The 18,650-nt window shown below is 41.6% G+C and overlaps 1 protein-coding gene across 4 annotated transcripts in view; it reads left to right on the forward strand.

The window, feature by feature from the left end:
* CNST (consortin, connexin sorting protein) overlaps positions 1 to 18,650 on the forward strand; it is a 93,823-nt gene that overhangs the window by 377 nt on the left and 74,796 nt on the right. The gene's annotated exons all lie outside the window — the stretch shown is intronic.

Raw genomic sequence — 18,650 nt, forward strand, 5'->3', positions numbered from 1 at the left:
CCCTCCTCCCTGGGGGACTTGGCTGCAGAAGGCGCCCCCGGCCCTGCCTGCGGAGCCGCTTGCGGCTTCCACCTTGCTTCTCGTCCTCTCCGTCCTGTTGCCCACAGCGCGCTGCCTCCTCCCTTGTGGATGGTTTTTATTTTCTCCCCATACCTGGTTCCCTCGCCCCCGCCATCACTTTGGTTGTCAGGAACCGCCTCGCGTCTTCCTTCGGTTTCTCCCTGTGGGCTAGTGTTTTTCTTAATTTTTCGTTTTTAATTTGAGTGTTTGAAAGACTAAAATTCAAGATGAAAAATTAGGATTAAAAAAAAAATAACCTTCTAAACTTGAAGAGATGAAGAGTTCAGGATGCTTGTGTTTGTCCCCGTGTAAACTTAAATCAAGCACATGTACCGTGGAATGCGATTCTAAAGACCAATTTCAAAGACACTAAAAATAGGGTGCTTTAATGGAAATTTTGGCAGTCGTTTAACCTATTGGGCAATGTTAGAAGACCTGATTCTTTGAAAGTGATTTCAGTGTTTGAAGCTTTAGCCATTATCTTTGCCACCAAGACAGCCAATCAGCTTCCTACTTTAAATACGTGCAATCCTTTTTGCTTACTGTACTCGCAGCATGATTGAGCTTGGCATTTTAATGCACAGGGAAGGGTTTCTAAGGAATGTGTCACCAAGCAAATAGGCTGAAGATTGTATGCCGCTGATGGAGTTCAGCTAAGGAATTGACTGCCTAGTACCGCCTAGTTTGGATTATGAATGTGTTAGGACACCAAGGAAACGAGTAATCAGCTGTTGTGGAAGCCCTGGGGACTCATTCTCTCATTGATCTTAGTTTTCTTCCATTCTTGTTTTGTACAGTTTTCTCATTGACTGTTTTCTCCAAGTGACTTTGACGTTCTCTAAACACCTGAGAAAGCTCCCGCTACCCTTTGCTGAACTGTCTTGCCGTCTAGCCTTAAAAGAAATTTCATATATTCAGAAATACACTGAATTTTACCCTGAGAGCCTTGGAGGCCTAACGTTTTAAAATCAAATACAGCAGAATGATGTTTTCAAGTAGAGGAAGGACATGGTTCCCTCACAGAAATGTGTCATTGGATTTTTCCCTTTAAAAACTGTTTTAAAATGTACTTTCTTATTTCATAAGTGTGTGGACTAAAGTTAGTTTACTCCTGGAGGAACCAAGTTAGTTTTTTAATTTTGCTTTTGAGTGCTGACATTTTCCTTTGGTTTTGGAAAAGAATTTGGTTGTAGTAACTATTTCCCTTTTTATAGTGTCAGTGCTTACTGGTTTGTGGTTGAAGGTGCTTGAATAATAGACAGAATTCTTAAACATGTTATTTTACATAATATTATTCATATTGTTTTTCTGAGGCCCTAGGTGCTGGAAATGAAGGAAATGTTTGCTCTACTTTAAATATAAACCTTATAATTGGTATTAGACTTACTTTATTGTAAAAACTTGCTTTGTGTATTTTCTTATTTCAAAAGGTGTGGTTTTTGCATCTTGTGCTGTTCTTACACTTTTGAAGTAAACTTTTTTACATGGTGCCAGAATAAAGTAATTTGGAGAATTTTTATAATCTTTTAAAGTTACCTTTCTTATTGGTAGAGAACGTAAAATGTCTTTTATTTTGGCTTTTAAATGACAGCTGTTATAGGGAAGTCCCAAGTGATGATTCTGGTTCACGATCAGAATTAAGGCTGTAGGATTCTAACTGCGGAATGCAGCAGAAACATCTGTAAACAACGTAAGTTTTCTAGTACTCATATTAATAAAGTACAAAGACCCAGGTGAAACTAATTTTAATATATTTTGTTTAAGTCTAATTATTTTAACATGGAGTCAGTTAACGTTTTATATGAATCTGTGCAATCTGACGTGCTTTACTCTGGTTCAGAATGCTGTGTAGTCGCATGTAGCTGATGGCTCCCTAATTGCACAGCACATAGCTGGTGCTATGCCAGGTAATGCGTCCAGTGCCTTCCTGCTCTGAGAGTCTTATTCTGAGGGGGTGAATTAAAAACTCCTTTTCCTCAGAGTGCTGTGAAATTCAAACCAGGAAATCTCTATGCAGTTTGTTCCTCTTGGTGTTGGCTGTGTTGACACTGAGCTCCATCCTTGTGTAGTGAGCACTGGGGCCCAGTGCTTGTTTAGTGAGGATCATGAGATGAATGGAGTGCTCAGTCATTTCCTGAATGTCGTTGTTCGAGTTATTTACGTCTGCGTGTCAACAGTGTGTCAGTGCACGCTGTGAGTCCTTGTCTAAGTCTGTTGGCATTAAGCAGGGACAATCAGAACCTCCAAGAAGACTGAACTCTCTCATGGGCAAGTAGAGTACCTGCTGTTGTGGACTTTTCTGAATCAGTTTCGGGTACGGCTAGGAGTTTTATCAGTGTGCTTTTCTAAATTATGGTGCTTCTTATCAAAGGAAAGAGCTAGCCTTTTAGCAAATTTTAGAAAGAAAGAAGGGTATATTTATGACTCTTAGAACTCTGAGAGCCTGAGTTGAGCATAAGAGTAACATTTGTGTATGGTGGTTCTGGGGAAATTTAAAAGGAAATGTGGAAGTTTTTATAGAGAGCTACTGACAGCTGTCAAGGGTGGCATTTGCATGGACCCATCTCTAGTTCAGAGCTAAGAGAGAACCCTGATCAGCCATTTTTCTAAAACCCCTGTGTCCTAATGAACTTCCCCTAGCCACAGTGTTACATCTATATTTAATATAAAAATTAGCATGAAGGCCTACTATACACTGTAATTTAACGCAAGAAGCAAGGCCTCTTCCCAATAGTTATAAGCTAGAGAAATTTCAAATTACCTGCTCAGTAAACAGACCCCCTTTGCAAAATCTGATTATTAAAGACCTGACAAAATAGAAGCAGTGTGTGAATATTTAGAGCATCACGGACGGGATTAGAAGGGGGTATAATTACTCAAAGTTGCTTATTTCGTGAGATGTTTGTACTTTCTATAGGAAAATATAGTATTTTCATTTGCCTTTGAAACTATGTAGTTGTCCACTGATACCCTTTTAGTTAGATTAAAAAAATACATTTGGAGGAAGAACATGGACAGATATAGGTGAAAGGATACTAAGTGGCAACTATATAAAATAGACTGATAGGAAGACCTAAGGAATATGAGAACAGTAGTTAAAGAGTGTATTGTATTAAAGATTGAAAAAAAAAAACAATTTAAATTCCATTTTCCCTTTGGCATTGATTTATTTGAGAGACATACAGAAACAGAGTTCCCATCCACTGATTCACTCCCTAAATGCCTGTGGCGGCTGGTGGAAGCAGGAGCTGGGAGCTAGGAGCCCAGTCCAGGTCTCCCACATGGGTAGCAGGAAGCCAACTCCTTGAGCCATCACTGCTGCCTCCCAGAATCTGCAGTAGCAGCTAGCTGGAGCCCGGAGCTGGAGGTGAGCCGCAAACCCAGGAACTCAGATGTGAAACAGCATTGTAACTGCTGGGCCAAACGCCCAATTTGTATTTAGGATTTTTTGCTAAATGACTAGACTGTAGCTACTGTTGCCACAGGGGAGAAAAATGGGCAACTATGTGAGATGATGGATGATTTGTTTCTCTATAATAACCATTTTGCTATGTAAATATACACAATAAAATTTATTTAGGAAAAGAAAATACATTGTTTAGTTTTCACAAGACAAGTCTCAGGAAATTTAATTATTTGAGGAAGAGTAACTGATATTCCAGTAATTTTTAGTTTTTGAAAAAAAAAAAAAAAAACCCTTTTAAGATTTGAAGAGCCTCCAAAAGGATTATATTCTTACTGAGAAATCCTGTGTCTTGATACTGTTATGTAGCATTCTCAAGTTTTAGGGCCTTCAACACTTTAATATATGCAGACGACTTTTTTAGGAATCATTCCTGTGGGGAAATTATATTTCCTATCAACCAGGGAATACTTTTGTTTTTCGAGGAGTTTGAATAATTCATTTGTAATATTCTGTAAAGAAATACATCCTCTTCAGCATCCTCAAGTCTTTATAGTAGCTTGAGACTTCTTACATTGTTTTAGTTTTGAGAGACTACTGTTTACCATATTTGGAGATAGAAACTTTTTGCCTTTATTCTGCTCTCCCTGCCATCTCAAGACTTCCTATTTTTCTTCATCATTAGCCATGTGGAATGGAAAGATAGTATGTGCCTGTCAAGGTTCTGACAAATCAAGATCCTGTTTCCTTTTAGGCTCTCTAGTAAGAATTCTGAAAGTGAATGGTAAATTTAGCCACTTTCATTGACACTTGAGCATTTGCCATTTGACAATATCTAGGTGATTGTAGGAATGAACATTATTTTGTAACTGTCATAATACCCTGTTTTCCCTGGAATGCTAGTACATGATTAAACAATTGTGTTTTTATATATTGGCTGTGTTTTGAAAACTCAGTGAATTAGTAGCTGTGGGATTTGAATGACGGCAAAATAACCTTTTAAACACTAATAATAGATTTTTAAGTAAATAATTTCCTAAAAATATGAACTTTATGATAAAATATAGAATGTTGTTTCTGGACATTTAAGAGTGTAACAGTTGTTTTATATTTATTTTGTAATTCAATGTTTCTTTTCCTTTCTTTCTTTCTTTTTTTTTTTTTCTTTTATGCTTGAAAGACAGACAAAGATAAACAGAGATTTTCATTTGCTGGCTTATTCCCCAAATGTCCACAACAGCTGGAGCTGGACCAAGCCATATCCAGGAGCTTAAATAAACTCGATATAGGTCTTCCAGTTCAGTGGCATGTACCCAAGTACTTGCCTCCTAGGGTATGCAGTAACAGGAAGTTGGAATCAGAAGCAGAACCAGGACTCAAACCCATGCCAATGAACTCCACTGTGGGACGTGGGCATCCCAAGCAGTCTTATCTGCCACAATGTAATACCACCACCAGTTATATTTCAATTTTATGTGGACATTTTCTTGTTCACTATTTCTCTCTTCTATGAGTATCATAATTACTACAGTAGAACAATATAAAAATTTTTTTTAACTGAAAATCGTTAAGGGCTAAGATTTTTCAATGACACTTATTTTTTTTCTGTGATTTTTTTTTTTTTTTTTTTTTTTGACAGGCAGAGTGGATAGTGAGAGAGAGAGACAGAGAGAAAGGTCTTCCTTTTTGCCATTGGTTCACCCTCCAATGGCCGCTGCGGCCGGCACACTGCGCTGATCCGAAGGCAGGAGCCAGGTGCTTCTCCTGGTCTCCCATGCGGGTGCAGGGCCCAAGGACTTGGGCCATCCTCCACTGCCTTCCTGGGCCATAGCAGAGAGCTGGCCTGGAAGAGGGGCAACCGGGATAGAATCCGGTGGCCCGCTTCATTTTCAATAATTTGTAAAGTAATCCCTATAATCTTTCTGTCCCATTATTTTAAAATTTGTTGTGGAATTCTTTGTCATGCCAATTAGAAGTTATAGCTGTAGGGATGGGTAAGCACTATAAAAAGTGAAGATTTTACAAAATGGCACGTGTCTCCATATTTTATATTTTTAAAATATTTATTTATTTATTTGAAAGGCAGAGCTACAGAGAAACAGAGGCAGGGAGAGAGAGAGAGAGGTCTTCCATCCGCTGATTCATTCCCCAGATGGCCACAATGATCAGAGCTGAGCCTGGCCCACCCGAAGCCAGTTGTCAGGAGCCTTTTCTGGGTCTCCCACGTGAGTATAAGGGCCCAAGGATCTGGACTATCTTCCATTGCCTTCCCAGGCACACCAGCAGAGAGCTGGATTGGAAGTAGAGCAGCCGGGAATCAAACCTGCGCCCATATGGGATGCTGGTACCTTAGGCGGTAGCTTTACCCACTACACCACAGTACCAGCTCCACAATATAGTTTCATAAAACCTTGTTTTATACCTTTGTCAAACAAATGGTTAAGAGTATTAAAATACTATAGTTTTAATGATCTGTTATTACTTTAAAATTTACTGTATATGTATGAAATAGCCATTTTCCAATTCAATTATTCTTTTTTTTTTTGACAGGCAGAGTGGATAGTGAGAGAGAGAGAGACAGAGAGAAAGGTCTTCCTTTTGCCGTCGGTTCACCCTGCAATGGCCGCCGCGGTAGGCGCGCTGTGGCCGGCGCACCACGCTGATCCGATGGCAGGAGCCAGGTACTTATCCTGGTCTCCCATGGGGTGCAGGGCCCAAGGACTTGGGCCATCCTCCACTGCACTCCCTGGCCACAGCAGAGAGCTGGCCTGGAAGAAGGGCAACCGGGACAGGATCCGGCGCCCTGACCGGGACTAGAACCCGGTGTGCCGGCACCACAAAGCGGAGGATTAGCCTATTGAGCCATGGCGCCGGCCTCAATTATTCTTAAAATCTTGCCTATATTCCTGCTAAACGAGGGTCTTTTTGCTTTTCACTTGTTAAACTTCTTTATTTGTGAAGCATTAAGCCTTTTTACTGTAAAGCAAATTTAAACTAATCTCAAAAAAAAAAAAAAAGAGGGGAGGAGGAAGGAAATATCATTATATTAGACTTGTAAAGAACTATGTTGAATGTTAAAAACTAATAATTTTTAAAATACTCTAAAAAATCAGTGGTGTTGGCCGGCGCCGTGGCTCAACAGGCTAATCCTCCACCTTGCGGCGCCGGCACACCGGGTTCAGTCCCGGTAGGGGCGCCAGATTCTATCCTGGTTGCCCCTCTTCCAGGCCAGCTCTCTGCTATGGCCCAGGAAGGCAGTGGAGGATGGCCCAAGTCCTTGGGCCCTGCGTCTGCATGGGAGACCAGGAGAAGCACCTGGCTCCTGCCTTCGGATCAGCGCAGTGCGCCGGCCACCGTGGCCATTGGAGGGTGAACCAACAGCAAAAGGAAGACCTTTCTCTCTGTCTCTCACTCTCACTATCCACTCTGCCTGTCAAAAAAAAAAAAAAAAAAAAAAACAGTGGTGTTGTGGCTGGTGTTGTGGCGCAGCGGGTTAAAACCCTGGCCTGAAGTGCCACCATCCCACATGGGCGCTGGTTCAAGTCCTGGATGCTCCACTTCTGATCCAGCTCTCTGCTGTGGCCTGGGAAAGCAGTGGAAGATGGCCCAAGTCCTTGGGCCCCTGTACCCACGTGGGAGACCTGGAGGAGGCTCCTGGCTCCTGGCTTCGGATCAGCAGCTCTTGCTGTTGCGGCCATCTGCGGAGTGAACGAGTGGTTGGAAGACCTCTCTCTCTCTCTCTCTCTCTCTCTCTCAATCTCTCAATCTCAATCTCAATCTCTCTCTCTCTCTCTCCCTGCCTCTCTGTAACTCTGCCTGTCAATATATATATATATATATATATATATATATATATATATATATATATATATAGGCTGGCGCCGTGGCTCAACAGGCTAATCCTCCGCCTTGTGGCGCCAGCACACTGGGTTCTAGTCCCGGTTGCCCCTCTTCCAGGCCAGCTCTCTGCTATGGCCCGGGAAGGCAGTGGAGGATGGCCCAAGTCCTTGGGCCCTGCACCCGCATGGGAGACCAGGAGAAGCACCTGGCTCCTGGCTTCGGATCAGCGAGATGTGCCGGCCGCAGCGGCCATTGGAGGGTGAACCAACGGCAAAAAGGAAGACCTTTCTCTCTGTCTCTCTCTCTCTCACTATCCACTCTGCCTGTCAAAAAAACAAAAAAAAGGCCGGCGCCGCGGCTCAATAGGCTAATCCTCCGCCTTGCGGCGCCGGCACACCGGGTTCTAGTCCCGGTCGGGGCACCGATCCTGTCCCGGTTGCCCCTCTTCCAGGCCAGCTCTCTGCTGTGACCCGGGAGTGCAGTGGAGGATGGCCCAAGTGCTTGGGCCCTGCACCCCATGGGAGACCAGGATTAGCACCTGGCTCCTGCCATCGGATCAGCGCGGTGCGCCGGCCGCAGCGCGCCTACCGCGGCGGCCATTGGAGGGTGAACCAACGGCAAAAGGAAGACCTTTCTCTCTGTCTCTCTCTCTCTCACTGTCCACTCTGCCTGTCAAAAAAAAAAATTAAAAAAATATATATATGTGTGTATATATATATATTTATTTATTTAGGGGCCGGCGCGGTGGCGCAGTAGGTTAATCCTCCGCCTATGGTGCTGGCATCCCATATGGTTCTAGTCCCGGTTGCTCCTCTTCCAGTCCAGCTCTCTGCTGTGGCCTGGGAAAGCAGTGGAGGATGGGCCAAGTGCTTGGGCTCTGCACCTGCATGGGAAACCAGGAGGAAGCACCTGGCTGCTGGCTTCAGATGGGCGCAGCTCTGGGTGTTGCAGCCATTTGGGGGGTGAACCAGCGGAAGGAAGGCCTTTCTCTCTGTCTCTCTCTCACTGTCTGTAATTCTGCCTGTCAACTAAATAAATAAGTAATCTTAAAAAAAAAAAGTGAAAAGTCAGAGCTACACAGAGAGAGGAGAGGGAGAGAGAGAGAGAGAGGTGTCCTCCATCTGCTGGTTCACTCCCCAATTGGCCACAGTGGCTGGAGCTGCCGATCTGAAGTCAGGAGCCAGAGCTTCTTCCGGGTCTCCCACGTGGGTGCAGGGGCCCAAGGACTGGGCCATCTTCTACTGCTTTCCCAGGCCATAGCAGAGAGCTGGATCGGAAGAGGAGCAGCTGGTACTAGAACCGGCGCCCATATGGGATGCCGGCCCCTCAAGCCAGGGTGTTAACCTGCTGTGCCACAGCACAGACCCCTAAAATAAATATATCTTTAAAAAAAAAAAAAGGAATGCTGTCATTAAGAAGAACTTAGAAAGCTGTGCATATTTGTTATATAAAATGTAAAGTACAGAGAAGTGTGAAAAGAAGAAAGGAATTAAAATTTTTAGTTCTCTTTTCATTTCAGTGACAAGCTAAAAAATAAGAACTTGCAGTTTATGCCATATTTGGTTTGTGAACAGAACTTCAATTTTTTACAGCACATCATATTAAATTAATGTTATTTTATTACTGTTTTTATTGCTTGTATTTGTAGATTCGTTTTGGGTTAATAGTTGTCTTAAAATTACAAGCTCATAAAAATTTTATTTTTACAGCTTTAAGAAATTTTATGTAAAAATAATGTCAGCACTGAAGGACCATCATAATTATTTCTTTTAGTAGTCATTGCAGAAGAGTAGTGGCATAATTTCTCTGTATTGAAAGGGTTAAAAATATCTGTCTAGTCCCCTGACTTTATTACTGATGAAAGCCTTGACCAAGCTCTTTAAGCAAGTTAACAGAGGTTGGGTCAGAATGAAGCTTTCAGTGTTTACAGTCCAATATTTCTCTTCTTAGGCTTTATTACTCTTTTCTCTTTCTCTCAATTTTTACTAAAAGCTTACCTTTTATTGGTTGTTTCTTGTACATCTGCTTTTGTCTCTTCAAATAGAATACTCTAGCACAGAAATTAAAGTTAACTCTATCCCATTCACTCCCCCATACGCTGCAGTGAACCCTGAAGTATGATAGTAGGAACTCAGTGAATCTTTGATAAGGGCCTTAATTTTGCCTTTAGGAATCTGTGGAAACTTGACCTTTAGAATTCAGACAAGTGTCAGAGTGTAAACCTTTGGAAGTCTTGTGCTAACATGTTTTGATTTTTTGAAGTTTTAATTATTGAATTGGTTTCTTTGATGTGTTTAGAGACCATCCTACCTCCGTTTTTTAAATATATACTTTTGATGGGACACTGTCAAGTTACAGCTTTTTTGAACATTACTAAGGTGGCCATCTTTCATTTTATTAAGTAGTAAATGTGCTAAGGAAATCATTAAGATGAATGCATCAGGGCAGCATTGTGGGTAGCAGATTGTGGACCCAGCTGCTACACTTCTGAACTAACTCCCTGCTAATGCACCTGGGAAAAGCAGTGGGAGATGGCCCAAGTGCTCGGGCTGCCACACCTATGTGGGAGACCCATAGGAAGCTCCTGGCTTCCACCTGGCCCATCCCTGGATGTTGAAGCTATTGTGGGAGTGAACCAGGGGGTGGAAGATCTCTCTCTCTCTGTGTCTCCTTCTCTGTCACTCTGCCTTTCAAATAAATAAAAATATATCTTTAAAAAAATGAAAATGCATGTATGATTAAAAAAGCTTCCAGAATAACTTTTATTAATTTTTAATTAACATAAAGAGAACAGATTTAATGTATTTCATAGATAAAATTCTAAGAACATAATCCTTCCCTCTGTCTTTCCCTCCCTCCTCCTTTCTTTATTTTCTGTTAATTTTTGCAATAAGATACTTCATTGTATTTTATAATCATAGGCTTAATGTTGAACTAAATATAGTGTTCAACAAGTAAAAGTGGAGAGAAATTAGCCTATGTGTGTGTGGGGAGCCTGAGAAAAACACCTTTCTTTGGAGAGTAATGTAACAGCCTTGGGAGCAGCCTAGTATTTTACGCTACAGAGTCCTCCAACACCTGATAACTTTGCAGGTGGTCTCAGCCTTACACCCAAGGAAATCTCCCCAAGAGAATCATCTCTGCCCAGCCTAATAACACTGAGCAGTAACACCTTCGCAGCCTTCCTCCAAGGTGGCATGCTAGGGGAAGCTTTCCTCCTTCCAGAGCCTGGTGGTCTAGCCGGTGAGGATAGCACTGAGCAGTAAAACCTTGAGAGGAATTTCACCTAATTCATGCTCAGCAAATCATTTGTCTAGAAGAGAGAGGAGGAGAAGGAGAAATGGCAGCTGGAAGAACTAGACCCCATTCCCTTAAAAACTCCATTCTAAATGTAAACTAGGTACTCTCAGATTCTGTCTGGAGAGGTGCCTATCCATCCTGATGGGATGCCCTATCTCAGTAAACCTTACTTACCCCTCCTCTCTGTCTCACCTTTGAATTCTTGTGCAAAGAGGAGAACTTATTCCATTCACCCCCATTCACAATTCTGCTTCCCTCTAACCATCCCCTGGGTCTGTTTTTGAACTCAACTTTGAAGTTACCTTTTGATGATATCTTGTACTCCATCACCTGTTTTATGCCCATTAAATCGAATTTGCAAAGTAGCTGGCATTTGAGATTACTGTTTTCATCTTTTACCTTTAAAATTGTAGAAATCTCCTACTTGTAAAACAATGTATTTTCTTAATTTCAGTAAGGGTGGTTACAGTTCATACTGGAACTCATTTTATTCCATTTGTTTCATAGGTCTTTATTTTCCTTTTTTAATAGGCATAGAAGTGTCCTTCATGTTTTTCTGTAGTGGAGAGACCTAGTCAAGAATGTGAGAAGGTGACCTTTCAAGTAAAGTTGTAGCTGAAGAAAGAAAATGAAAAGTCTAGGTTAAAATACATTTTACCCTGGTCTCATTCCACTTATCTCCTCTCCATTTTAGGAAAGAGCTTAAACAGTTCTCCTATATTTTCTTTGAATAATTTAAACCTCAGTTTTAAATCTGCTTTGCCTAAACAGCAAGGATTTGTAATTACATTGCTATGTTAGAAAAATAGAGTGAGCCCATTAACTTAGTTCCTTTGCTTTTCTACCAATTCGTGCCTCTTTTTTGGAATTTGCTGACTTGCGCTTGTTGTGGTTAATCTTTCACTGACAGTGCTCTCAGTTCTAAAGTTTCCCCTGTATTTTTGTTTCCTACCAGATAAAATTTTATTTAACTTTGTAGAATTAGTATTCATTGTATTTATTTGAAAGGTTGTGAGAGGTATCTTTTATCTGCTGGTTCACTTCCCAAATGTCCACAACAACTGGGTCTGGGCCAGGTCAAAACCAGTAATGTGGAGTTCGGTCTGCTGCCCATGGGCATAGCAGGGACCCAAGCACTTGAACCATTGCCTACTCATTCCTATGGTGCACATCTGCAGGAAGCTGAATTGGAAGCAGAGCTAGAACTTGAACCCAGGGACTCTGATGTAGGGTATGGGTGTCCTAGGTGGAAATTTAATTGCTGTGTCAAATACCTGTCCCCTACCTGATGATGTTTGTGGGGTTTTGTTAAGTAAATTTTAAACATTACCTTAAGTGATAGAAACAGGTGTTTTTTTTCCCCCCTAAATCTGTTTTCTTAGATAATATGTAGTGAAAAAGAAAGTTTATTTATTGGACTAGCATTTATTAAGGTCTCTTTGTGTGCCTGGGGCTGTGTTTTGATAAGGAGTGTAAAAGAACAAACAGACACATTGTCTTACTATAAGCACTTAAATTCCAGTTGAGAAATAATAGTTACACACGCGTGAATTAACTTGAAATAAACCCCTAAGCAATAAATAAGCAAATCTAACTACAGTGCTTGTTTAATTAGAAAATGAATTTCTGAAATGTGTTAGTATACGTTTTGTATTAGGTATTGCCTCAAGTTATGATTGAACTTTCCTAAAGCTAGATAATACTGTCACAATTTCATGTCCTCCTCCTCCCAACTTGTCTGACTCTTTGTCTTCCAACACCTCGCTCAAGTTCAACCTCGTTTATGTGTGTACTCTGCCCTGTGAGACAGTACAGACTCTGGACCCCATCTGCCTCAGTGGAATCCTGACTCTGAGAATTGCTTGACCTATGATGAGTTGCTTAAGCCACTAATGCCAAAGTTTGCTGATTTGTAAAATGGAAGCACTGATCATAACTATCTAATGGAATTGTGAAGATAAATGAGTTACCATCTACATGACACAGAATAAGCTCTGTATAAATATTTGCTCTTATTCCCATATTCTGCCATTTGGTTACTCTTCCCAAGGACTTAAACATTCCTATAAAGTTGTTTATTTGAACTGAAAGATTTTTTTGAATTTTATATTTTAATATCGTGCTGTAGAACATATGTTTTAATGTCAAATTAGTATGTAGTGCCTTCCCACCTCAATTTTTGTAGTGAATTGATATTACCAGAAAATGTGCATTTATTAACCTGTGGCTCTGCAAGTCCCTGGTCAGCTTTTTTTTTTTTTTTTTTTTTAAATTTTTTGACAGGCAGAGTGGACAGTGAGAGAGAGAGACAGAGAGAAAGGTCTTCCTTTTTGCCGTTGGTTCACCCTCCAATGGCCGCCGCGGCTGGCGCGCTGCGGCCGGCGCACTGCGCTGATCCGAAGGAGGAGCCAGGTGCTTCTCCTGGTTTCCCATGCAGACGCAGGGCCCAATGACTTGGGCCATCCTCCACTGCACTCCCGGGCCACAGCAGAGAGCTGGATTGGAAGAGGAGCAACTGGGACAGAATCCTGTGCCCCGACTGGGACTAGAACCTGGGGTGCCGGTGCCACAGGCGGAGGATTAGCCTATTGAGCCGTGACACCGGCCAGCTGATTCCTTTTAATAGAAGCCCATTAATACTTGTTTTTATTCATGGGTCTGATTCTGTAAGAAGAAAGCAAAAGTGTTTTAACAGATAAAATGTTGTGAGATATCTGTTAATATTATAAGCAAAATGTATTTTTATGAGGTATATTATTTCTCTTAACTGTAATGGTGTCAGTATGTTTTAGTATCTCTTTGGTAGAGGTGTTTTTTGGTTAAAGTTTAAATGATAAGTGTAAATTTTTAAAAATAGATTTATTTATTTGAAAGAGTTACAGAGAGAGGTGGAAACAGAGAGAGAGGTCTTCTTCCCACTGGTTCACTTCCCAGATGGCTACAACGGCCAGAGCTGTGCCCATCTGAAGCCAGGAGCCAGGAGCTTCTTCTGGGTCTCCCACGTGGGTGCCAGGGGCCCAAGGACTTGGGCCATCTTCTACTGCTTTCTCAGGCCATAGCAGAGATCTGAGAGAAAGGTCTTCCTTTTTTCCATTGGTTTATCCCCCAATGGCCCCCACGGCTGGCGCGCTGCTTCTCCTGGTCTCCCATGCAGGTGCAGGGCCCAAGGACTTGGGCCATCCTCCACTGCACTCCCAGGCCACAGCAGAGAGCTGGACTGGAAGAGGAGCAACCAGGACAGAATCCGGCGCCCTGACTGGGACTAGAACCCAGGGTGCCGGCACCACAGGCAGAGGATTAGCCTATTGAGCCGCGGCACCGGACAGAAAGATGAAACTTTTAAGTCCATATGCTAAGAGTCATCAAATTTACTGACCCTTCACATAAGTAAAAAAGCTGAGTTAAACCTAACTTCCCTGTCACCATATACCTTTACTCTACCTTCCGCACTAATCTGTCTCCCACTGTCTGTTAGATGACAACCTGGAGTTAGCGCATCCTGCTTATGGAGGTGGCAGGAGAGGTGCTAGGCAAAGCTGTGACTAGGAAGAAGGTGCCTGCAGATGGAATAGTTCCTCTTGCTGTGTTCTCTCTTGAGTCTGCTGCTCTCTCCCAGACCTCTGGGATCAAATGTGAGACTGTCTTTTACCTTCCACACCTGCTCGTTAGTCCAAACTATGATTTTCCCCTCTAGACTCATTTTTGTTCTCAGCACAGTCATCTTAGATTAGCATCTCATCTCTCACATCTTATCTGTCCATCCCAGTTTCTCCTCCTCTAATCAGTCACATACTTGTATATTACAATCATCCTCATCTGTGTAAAACACGGTTTCTAGGGGCCGGTGCCGTGGCTCACTTTGTTAGTCCTCCGCCTGTGGCACCCGCATCCCATATGGGCGCCGGTTCTAGTCCTGGCTACTCCTCTTCCAGTCCAGCTCTCTGCTCTGACCCGGGAGGGCAGTGGAGGATGGCCCAAGTGCTTGGGCCCCTGCACCCACATGGGAGACCAGGAAGAAGCACCTGGCTCCTGGCTTCGGATGGGTGCAGCACCAGCCGTAGCATCCATTTGGGGGGTGAACCAACGGAAAAGGAAGACCTTTCTCTCTGTCTATAACTCCACCTGTCAAATTAAAAACAAACAAACAAACAAACATGGTTCTAGTACTATGGACCCCTGTTTGAAAGCTCATAATAACTTCTTGATACCAAAAATTCTTAGTGTCACTCAGGTTCTGGTTCTTAGTTTGATGACAGTGCACCAACTTTTTGTGACCTATCCTTATTAACACTATTGAAGAAAATTAGAGTTTTTAGAAACTTTAATAGAGTTTGGATGGAAAAAATTTTATAAGATTGTAACATTTAAGAATTGAGTTTGTGGGCTGGTGCTGTGGTATAGCAGGTAAAGCCACTGCCTACAGTGCTGGCATCCCATGTGGGCACCAGTTCGTATCCCAGTTGCTCTACTTCCAATCCAGCTCTCTGCTACGGTCTGGGAAAGCAGTAGAAGATGGTCCAACACTTTGGGCCCCTGCACCCACGTGGGAAACCCAGAAGAAGCTCTGGCTCCTGGCTTCAGATCAGTGCACCTCCGGCTGTTGTGGTCGATTGGGGAGTGAACCAGTGAATGGAAAATCTCTCTCTCTCTCTCTCTCTCTCTCTCTCTCTCTCTCTCTCTCTCTGTCCCTCCTTCTCTCTCTGTGTAACTCTGACTTTCAAATAAATAAATAAATCTAAAAAAAAAAAAAAGTTGAGTTTGTGTTTTGCATCTCTCCCCTACTCCAGCCTCTTTTATTGTCTTAATAATTGGTTAAGGCCTCCTGGGAGGGGAAGTCAGAAGGGTAGAGTTGAAAAGCACTCAGTCTAAATCCCTTCCCTGCAAGCTATCCCTGCCACAATTTATCAGTCCCATCACTCTACTTTCCTTGAGCACTCTTATTCCAAAGCCCAACTATTTGCTGTTCACTCCTGTGTTTGCTCACCTTTTTATTTTGTCATCTTTGTTTATTTTTAAAATGCCTCTTTGCACCTTTACGGTTCGGTGAAGTAGATGGAAGAAACACCCCCTTAGAGCTGAGTTACACAGTGTTAGTATGTCCTGTCCTCACTCTGCTATTTCTTGTTGATGGTTTGGACCAAAGCTGAAGCTGAACAAAGCAGCTCAACATACTGAAGGTGCCTGGAGCCAGCACTCACTTGTTGGTTGTTGTTGTTGTTGTTGTTTTAAAGATTTTTTTATTTATTTGAAAGTCAGAGTTACAGAGGCAGATGCAGAAAGAGAATGGTCTTCCTTCCTCTGGTTCACTCCCCAAATGGCTGCAATGGCTGGAGCTGTGCTGATCTGAAGCCAGGAGCCTGAAGCCTCCTCTAGGTCTCCCATGCAGGGGCCCAGGGACTTGGACCATCCTCCACTGCTTTCCCAGGCCATAGCAGAGAGCTGGATTGGAAGTGGAGCAGCCGGGACTCGAACCAGAGCCCATATGGGATGCCAGCACTGCAGGCGGCTGCTTTACCTGTTATGCCACAGCACTGCCTGCCACTCGTTTTATCAGAGAAATTCAGGGATACGTATACCTGGCCGTTGCTGCCCTGTGTGATGAGCAGTTACGAATTTCATCTGCATCTGTTTGCAGAGGGCAGTTGTTACCAATAAGTGACTGACTTAATGTTTCATAAATATCACTGAACTTCATGAATATTAAGTGTTATCTATGTGGTGTCATGAATATTTGATAAGCTTTTTTTTAATCTCATCCTATCAATGCTTAGCACACATATGATCCTTTTTCTTTGTTACATATTTAACCTCTCAGGCCTTGTGTTTCGGTAATTATTTTTATCTCTTGTCCTTATTTATTATTTTCCATAGTGGAAAGTCTTTGATATTCACACATTGTACTCTATCCACAAGTAAAGGAAACTTTCCTTTCCTGACTTTCTAAGAACCTGTCATTTCTCACATTCCTCTTTGTAATAAAGATTTTGGGGGAGGAAGATTTTTTTCGGGTTTATAGACATATCTCATAATTCACTTCCTTATATGTTTTTTTCTTTAACCAGATCCAAGAGTATAAACTTTTATGAACAGGTTGCTGCTTTTTTTCTTTCTGTATGATATTTAGTAAATAAATCATGTTCATTGTGCTTACAGTTGATTAAATTAACATCTGGTGCACTCTATTAAAGCACTTAACTTCTGAGGTCAAAGTTCAGTCTCTGGAAATTTATTCCTTTTGTGTCCTTGTGTTAAACCTTGAATGCTGGCCAGACAAGTGCTTTTGGTTACAAAAAGCGACTGCTTAAGACAAAGAATTAGCCCCTGTGTTGCCTAGCCAGTGTTCTCCTGGATGGAGGCAGAAGCTGTCATGTTCCCATTCAAAGGATAACATTCTATCATTGTTTTTTCAAGATAATAAAATAAGAAGAAGATGAAAAAGAAAATGTGTGACTTTGCCTCTGGCTGTTTTTTTTTTTGGATAGCAATTGGTTAGCAACTCACATGCCTAAGGAACTAAAACTTGATGTGTGTTTTAGAGTTGAAGCAGAACTTGGGAACTAAACTAGGATCATCAAATGTGAAAGTTGGAATCTTGGAGGAAAATTAGATGCCAAGACTCATGTTTTCTGATTTCTCTAATATATTGAGTTTCTTAAAAAGATAAAATAATAGTCTTCTATGTTATAATAATAGCTGATAATAATAATAATAATAATAATAATAGACCCAGATTCTCCAGTGTGGGACACGGACATCCTAGTTATTGGCTTGTGCACAATGTCTACCTGGCCTTTTTTTTTTTTTTTTAAATTCTGGTATACCTTTGAGTACAATTATAATATAAGTCAAGATTTTAAGGTTTTCTTTAGAAGAAATAAAACAGAGGCAAGGATTTTAGAAAGTGTGTTCAGTTGTCCACATAAAGAAATGGCAGAATCATGCAGAATATAGACCTGAAAATTGGTATTGAGATACATGGAGGAAATCTCTCCTTCTGTTACAATTAGACAGTGTTGTAAATTCCAGTATTCCTGTTGATGTTTTGTACTCTTGTGGAAGGTTAGGGTAGAAGATTTTCCATTTAGCTGCTGTTTTGTAGTTTATTTGCTTTATGAGACTTATTCCAAGATACCGTATATGACCAAATAGAATGGATACTAAGGATTTCTGGTCAGCAACAGCCTTTCAGTCTTCTGTAGTTGTCAAGTCAGGTGCTGTTCTGGTTTCCTGCACTGGCTGTTTGAACCCTTTTCCATGCTTTCCCATCCCTGCTCCCAGCATAACATTCCCTCCCCTTCTCCAGTGTGTCACTTTGCAATCTGTTTCTGTTAACTTGCTCCTCTAGGTATGTTGTTGTTGTTTAATCACAACTTGATCTCTTGTATTCCTGGTTGGAATATATACCAGATACTATAGATGAAAACTGAGAAGAATAATTTCAGCCTTTATTGGATTGGACTCAAACTGAAGCCCATATGGGATGCTGGCACTGAAGGTGGCAGCTTTACCTGCTACAGTGCCAATATTGCTTTTTTTTCAAACTCACCTTTTCTTCTAGGGAGGTCCCACTTGAAAGTTTGTTCCACACCCTACCACCAACAACAGCTCTGTGAATCTGCTGAAAACTCTGCTCAGCTTTTTTTTTTAGTCACCAAACTGAACCTTTCCACCAGCTTTTCTAGTTATCAGTATGAGGGTTTGTCTGAAGTGAAATGAACTAGTCTTCCCTTGGCAGAAATAGAATTCTTACATCCTTTCTAAATGTTTATTTTGGTATATGTTTTAAATGAATAGATGTATATTATATGTATGTGTGTGTGCACATGTATATAATTTATGAATAAATCAACACATTTACAATGAATATATGTGATTAGTTTCTTTGCTCATTAGAGAACACTATCAAAGTTCAGAGATTCTTCCACATTATTCCCTCTTCTGTAGCTATGATGTTGGTTCAGTAAGTACTCATTTGGGACCTGACTAGTAGAAATTGTTATGTGTGCACAAGGGCAAATGTCAAAAACCCCATGATGATTTTATTTGT

This window comes from Lepus europaeus, chromosome 14, assembly GCF_033115175.1.
Source record: "Lepus europaeus isolate LE1 chromosome 14, mLepTim1.pri, whole genome shotgun sequence".
NCBI classification, from domain to species: Eukaryota; Metazoa; Chordata; class Mammalia; order Lagomorpha; family Leporidae; genus Lepus; species Lepus europaeus.